This window comes from Phascolarctos cinereus, unplaced genomic scaffold (genome assembly GCF_003287225.1).
Source record: "Phascolarctos cinereus isolate Bilbo 61053 unplaced genomic scaffold, phaCin_HiC Scaffold_726;HRSCAF=1367, whole genome shotgun sequence".
Lineage (NCBI taxonomy): Eukaryota > Metazoa > Chordata > Mammalia > Diprotodontia > Phascolarctidae > Phascolarctos > Phascolarctos cinereus.
In genome coordinates this window covers 363,782,613-363,790,119 of record NW_027556098.1, presented here as the reverse complement: position 1 = coordinate 363,790,119, position 7,507 = coordinate 363,782,613, and positions in this window count along the sequence as shown.

Here is a 7,507-nt window from a genome sequence, read left to right as displayed (position 1 = left end):
GTGAAACCTGGGCAGTCCACCAGTGCCATGTCAGGAAACTGACTTGTCTTAGAAAGATTGTGAAGATCACCTTAAATACCTTTCTCAAGCTGAATGGCCAAGCATTCAAACTCAACTTCAGAGAGTTCAACTCAGATGGGCTGGCCACATTGTTCAAATCCAAACATACATTTGCCTAAAAGACTATTTTTTCTTTTTTTTTCTTTTAAATACCATTTTATTTTTTCCAATTACATGTAAAGATACATTTTTACCATTTATAAAATTTTGAGTTCCAAATTTTCTACCTCCCTCTTTCCCCTCTTTCCTCCCTAAGATGGTAATCAATTTCATATAGCTCTTATTTATATGTGTATATATATAATATACATATACATAATCATGTAAAACATATCTACATATTAGTCATGTTGTGAAAGAGGAAAGAGAACAAAAGGAAAAAACTATGAAAAAAAAAGTAAAAATAGTATGCTTCAGTCTGCATTCAGACTCCATCAATTCTTTAGCTGTGGATAGCATTTTCCTTCATGAATCTTTTGGAACTGTCTTGGATTGTTACATTCCTGGGCAGAGTTAAGTCAATCATAGTTGATCGCACAATGTTTCTGTTATTGTGTATGATGTTCTCCTGGTTCTGCTTACTCTACTTTGCATCAGTTCATGTAAGTCTTTCCAGGTTTTTCTGAAATACGCCTGCTTGTCATTTCCTCTAGCACAATAGTATTCCATTCCATTCATATGCCACAACTAGTTCAGCCACTCCCCAACTGATGAGCATCCCCTCAATTTCCAGTTCTTTGCTACCACAAAAAGAGCAGCTAAAATTTTTTTGTACATGTCAGTTCTTTTCCATTTTTTGTGATCTCTTTGGGATATAGACCTAGTAGTGGTTTTGCTGGATCAGAGGGTATGCACAGTTTGATTGCCCAAATTGCTCTCCAGAATGGTTGGATCAGTTCACAATCCCACCAACAGTGCATTAGTGTCCCAGTTCTCCCACATCTTCTCCAATATTTATCATTTTCCTTTTCTGTCATATTAACCAATCTGATAGATGTGAGGTGGTACCTCAGAATTGTTTGCATTTCTCTAATCAATAGTGATTTAGAGCATTTTTCATATGACTATACATAGCTTTGATTACTTCATTGAAAACTGCCTGTTCATATCCCTTGACCACTTATCAACTGGGAAATGACTCATTCTTACAAATTTTACTCTGTTCTTTATATATTTGAGAAATGAGGCCTTTATCACAGATACTTGCTGTAAAAATTGTTTCCTAGCTTTCTGCTTTCCTTCTAATCTTAGCTGCACTTGTTTTGTTTATGCAAAAACTTTTTAATTCAATATAATCAAATCAATATAATTCAATATAATCATATCTCTCGTTTAGTCGTAAATTCTTCCCTTTCCATAGATCTGACAGGTAAACTATTTATTGCTCTCCTACTTTGCTTATGTATCACCCTTTATGTTTAAATCATGTACCCATTTTGACCTTATCTTGGTATGCAGATGTTGGTTTATACCTAGTTTCTGCCATACTGTTTTCCAGTTTTCCCAGCAATGTTTGTCAAACAGTGAGTTCTTATCCCAGAAGCTGGTCTCTTTGGGTTTAACAAATACTAGATTACTATGATCATTTACTACTGTGTCTGGTGTGCCTAGTCTATTCCACTGGTCCATCACTCTGTTTCTTAGTACCATATAGTTTTGTGACTGCTGCCCTAAAAGACTATTTTACAAAGAACTCACACAAAGCAAGCACTCACATAGAATTCTGAAGAAGTCATACAAGGACACTCTCAAGGTCTCACTGAAGAATTTTGGAACTGATTGTGAGGCATGGGAGACACTGACACAGGACCACCCACCATGGTGTGCATGTATCAAAGAAGGCATTGTGCTCTATGAGCAAAGCAGAATTGCAGTAGCTCAAAAGAAACATGAGATCCACAAATTTAGCAACATCTCTACTCTAAATGTTCACATGGGCTATTTGTGCCTGACCTGTGATAGAGCCTTCCAAATCCTATCGGTCTGATCAGCCACAGTGGGACACACTTGACCCCAACGTAGTAATGTCATTTTTGTCTTCTCTGAGAACAAAGGACAGCAACCAACCATAAATGCTAGCAATAGCAATAAGAGAAGAAAAAGAAATTGAAAGAATCGGAATAGGCAACAAGGTAATAAAACTATCTCTTTTTGCAGACAATATGATGGTAGACTTGGAAAATCCTAGAGATACAACTAAAAATTAGTTGAAACAATTAATAATTTTAGCAAAGTAGCAGGATATAAAATAAACCCATGTAAGTCATCAGCAGTTCTATATATCACCAACAAAGCCCTGTAAGAAAAGAGAATAAAAGATTTTTCTATTAAAATAACTATAGACGATATAAAATGCCTGGCAGTATATATGCCAAGACAAACCCAAGAACTATATGAACATAATTATAAAATGCTTTTTATACAAATAAAGTCAGATTTAAATAATTGGAAAAATATTAAGTATTCTTGGGTGGGCTGAGCCAAAATATAACAAAAAGTAATGATTCTGCCTAAACTAATCTACTCATTCAGTCTCACACTAATTAAATTACCAAAAAGTATTTTATTGAGCTAGAAAAAATAATAACAGAATTCATTTGGAAGAACAAAATGTCAAGAATGTCAAAGGAATGAATGAAAAAATGTAAAGAGATCTAGCAATACTAGATCTTAAACAGTATAAGGTAGTAATTATCAAAACTATGCGGTACTGGATAAGAAACAGAAAGGTGGATCAGTGGAATATAGTAGACCACAATACACAGTGGTAAATGATTATAGTAACTTTGTGTTTGATAAACGTAAAGATCTAAGCTTTTGGGATAAGAACTCACTATTTGGTAAAAATGACTGGGAAAACTGGAAAGCAGTCTGGCAGAAAGTATAGACCAATATCTTACACCAAGATAAGGTCAAAATGGATACATGACCTAGACATAAAAGGAGATAGCATAAGTAAACCAGAAGAGTATGGAATATATTGTCTATCAGATTTGTGGATTGGAGAAGAATTTATGAATAAATTAGAGATAGAAGGCATTACAGGATATAAAATGAATAATTTTGATTACATTAAATTAAAAAGGTTTTGTATAATTAAAACCAATGTAGCCAGGATTAGAAAGAAAGCAGAAAATTGGGGGGAAATTTTTATAGACAGTTTCTTAGATAAAAGCCTCATATCTCAAATATATAAAGAACGGAGTCAAATTTAAAAGAATATGAGTCGTTCTCCAGTTGGTAAATGGTCAAAGGATATGAACAGGAAATTTTTGGGAGAAGAAATCAAAGCTATCTACAGTCATATGAAAAATGCTCTAAATCATTATTGATTGGAGAAATGCAAATTAAAACAACTTTGAGGTACAATCTCACACCTGTCAGATTGCCTAATATGACAGAAAGGGAAAATGATGGAGGGGATGTGGAAAAATTAGGACACTGTTCACTGTTGGTGAAACAATGAACTGATCCAACCATTTTGGAGAGCAGTTTGGAATTACATGCAAAAAATTATAAAATGGTATATACCCTTTGACCCAGCAATACCACTATTAGGTCTGTTTCTCAAGGGGACCAGAGAAAAAGGAAAAGAACCTATATGTTCTAACATAGTTATAGCAGTTCTCTTTGTGGTGGCAAAGAACTGGAAATTGAGGGGATGCCCATTAGTTGAGGAATGGCTGAATAAGTTGTGGTGTATGATTATGATGCTACCATGCTTTAGGAAATGATGAGCAGGTTGGTTTTAGAAAATAATGGAAAGACTTGCATGAAATAATGTGGAGTGAAACAAGCAGAACCAAGAGAACTCTGTATACAGTAACAATAATATTGTTCAAAGACTTACTGTGAATGACTAATCTATTCTGAGTAATACAAGCATTGAAATCAACTACGAAGGACTTATGAAGGAAAATGCTGTCCACCTCCAAAGAAGAACTGATTTATGGGAGTACGTATTATATGGTTCCATATGTGTGTGTGTGTGTGTGTGTGTGTGCGCTCACAGGTGTGCATGCATATGTGTAAATGTTGGCTTTCTCTAATGCAGGGTTGGCAGGGAGGGAGGGAGACAACACAGAACTCAAAATGTAATAAAAACCAAAATTTTTAAAAAAGAAAGATCATGGTAGATATAAAAGATTGCTCCAAATCATTTATAATAGGAAAAATACAAATCAAAACATCATGCCTAGCAAATTGGCAAAGATGACAAAAGATTAAATAGTTAATATTGGAGGGAAATACTGTTTGTGGATTAGAACAATCATTACGAGGGGCAGTTAGGTGGCACAGTGGGTAGAGCTCCGGCCTTGGAATCAGGAGGGCCTGAGTTCAAATCCAGCCTCAAACACGCAACACCTACTAGCTATGTGACCCTGGGCAAGTCACTTAACCCTGACTGCCTAGCAAAAAAGAAAAATATAAGAACATTATGTAAAGTGATATGTAACTATGCTAAAAATGAATTGAAATATCTATTATACCCTTTGACCCAGAGATCCCCACTGCTAGGCATCTATCTCAAGAACATCAAAGATGGAAAGAAATGTCACATTTATACCAAAATATTCATAGCACTTTTATAGTAGAAAAAAAAATGAGAGCAGAGTAAATGCCCATAAATAGTGGAATGGATAATCAAATTTTGGCATATGAAGGTAATGGAATATTTAGGAGATGAATTCAAATCCTTCCTCATTTTATGGTATGCATATCAGATTAAAAGTTGTGACTGCCAAAATAATTATGAGGCCCTGATTAGGAAAATTCCTAACATTTAGGCACAGGTTTTGCTGTCTGTTCTCATTTAAATTCTTGTTTAGCCCCTGGCCTCTTAATGTTTGAGGCAAAATGAGGATACAGGAAACATTTAGGTAAAACAAGCAAGTAGAGCACATTACATTGTCTGTTGCTGGATTGGCAGGAGAAGCAGAAGTTGGGAAAAGAACAGGCCCTTTTTAAATAACTTCCCTCAGTCCTTGAAGAGATGGGTATAACATGCAACTTCAGCCTGAGTCTCATGCTCTGATATCTGGAGGGGCCTAATGGCCCTCTTTGCTTTCTCACTTCTCTGACCTATTTCAACACTCCTTTCATTTTCTCCTTTCAGCTGTGGTCCTGGTGCCACGTATTCTTTCTGAGTTAGTTCCTTAGGTCCTGGGCAAGGCTAAGGACACTTGTCTCCCCAGTGCTTAGCTTTTGAAGTACCCACTCTTTCCTTTCAATCTCTGTCTCAAAGAGTGTTTCAGAACTCTTAGACATGACTCAAGTCTGCCTTCTGTCTCAAAGATATGAAGAGTCCCAAATAACTCTCAGAGCTAAGAAGAAATGCTTGTCCCTTTGAACTATAAATCATAGGATGCCAATCAGTTTTTAAACCTCTATTAAAGAAAGAACAAAAGGAAAAAAACTGAATACTTTATAATTATAATGACTAAGCTTAGCTCCAGAAAAGACCTAAGAAAATGTAGCTCTCTCCCCTCTTTGCAGAAGTGAGGGGCTATATGTGTGGATTAATGAAGGTACAACTAGACACGGTTGACATGTTGATTGGTTATACTGAAATGCTTTTTTCCCCTTTCTTTTTTGACCTTTGAAGGAATCTCCTGAAAGGTAGAAGAAAAAGAGGAACATATAGAGAAATGAAAGTGATATAAAAATAATATCTATCAATGAAAATAATATTTTTATTTTAGAAGAAAGAGAACAGAGACCCATTTGGGACTTCCAGGTCACATGAGCAACAAGATAGAGGACTAGACATTTTGTTTGATCACCCCTAACTCTCAAACCTCTCCAAAACAGAAATTATGCACCAAAGATAAAATCATCTTCAGTTGTATCCATGGTCTAGAATCTAAAGGAAGTTTGAAAAAAAAAAGTATAAAAACCCCATGAACTCGTCCTCACTGAACATGAGCTCATTTAGTACCACTCCCTCACCAACTAGATGTTAGCAACAAGGCTACACTAATAAACCAAGGCTGGGACATAGGCCTACAATGAAACCCACCCGTATACCAAAGATCTCAGGAGGAAGAAAAGTCAAAGACCTTGAACATTAAGTAAATAAATCAATAGGGAAAACATTAATAACAGGAGGAAATATGACCTCCAGATCTAATAAACAAGTTTAAGTATATATGAATAAATACTACAAAACAAAAGAAAATGATCCAATCCTTGATAAGATGGAGGACCCTGTGAAATTTGAGAACATGCAACCATAATGTGTTGTTCCTGAGTGGTTTAAAAGAGAAATGATAATTATGAGAACAAAAATTGTAGCCTGCACAGCAAAAATAATAGGCAGAATACAAAAAGTGGAATCTGTGACAGCAAGTCTCACCAGAGAAACAAAAGTGAGAACAATGGATTGGGAATACAAATGTGGACAATCTAGAAGAGAAGCAAAAAGCAAGAATATTAAAAGAAAATACACTCACCATGCAAGCATAACATATGAATCTTGAGCACAGGATGCATAGAGACAACCTAAGGATCATAGGTCTCCCAGAAAAACACGACAAGACAAAAACCCTTTACACTATAATTCAGAAAATAATAGATGAAAGCTGCCTAGAACTGCTAAATATAGAAAATGAAATACCAACTGAAAGAATTCACAGATTACTTCTGGAAAAAAAAACCAAAAACAACAAAAAACAAAGCTACAAAGTCCAAGGCACATTGGGGTTAAATTTAACAATTCAATTCAGAATCAAGAAGTTATTCTTGAAGTGATCAGGAGAAAGATCCTCAAATACAAAGGAAAGGAAATTTGAGTAACACAAGACTATTCTGCACACACCCAAAATATAGTAGGGAATGGAATAAGGTGTTCCAAAGAGCTTAGTTTAGGATGCAGCCTGGAGTGATCTACCCTGCAAATCTGAGCTTAACCATATGTGAAAAAAGATGGATATTCAATAATAAAGGGTTGTTTGAAAGATTTTGAGAAAGAAAACCAGATCTGAAGAGATTATTTCTTGAACACCCCAAACAACAGAAATGCAGGAAAAGTGACTAAATGCATCAGCCCAGGACGGCAAAAGTAACAGAGTAACGACAGAGACCATTAAGAGAGTTCTTTCTAAATGTACACAGAGAGACAGAGGTGAAGGCAGAAGTCCAGTGGAGATAACCAGGAGGATGCAGGCATGGGGCATTATATGGAAAGGACCAGGTGACACTCTGCCTACAGGTTAATCAGTGTTTTTGTTTTATTGTGGTGGTACATTACAGTTTAGGAGAGTGCATGGAAGGGAGAGAGGGCAACAAGGGGTAGACAGGGATGTGTGATCCTCAGGAAAAACGGAGGGATAGCAGTGAGAGGAAGGTGACCCCTGTGATATCAGAAAGAGAAGAGAATACAGAAGAGAGTGGGTGAGGAGGAGGAGGGAAGGGTTAAAAAAGGGGGAGATGGAAGAAGGAGGCTTTA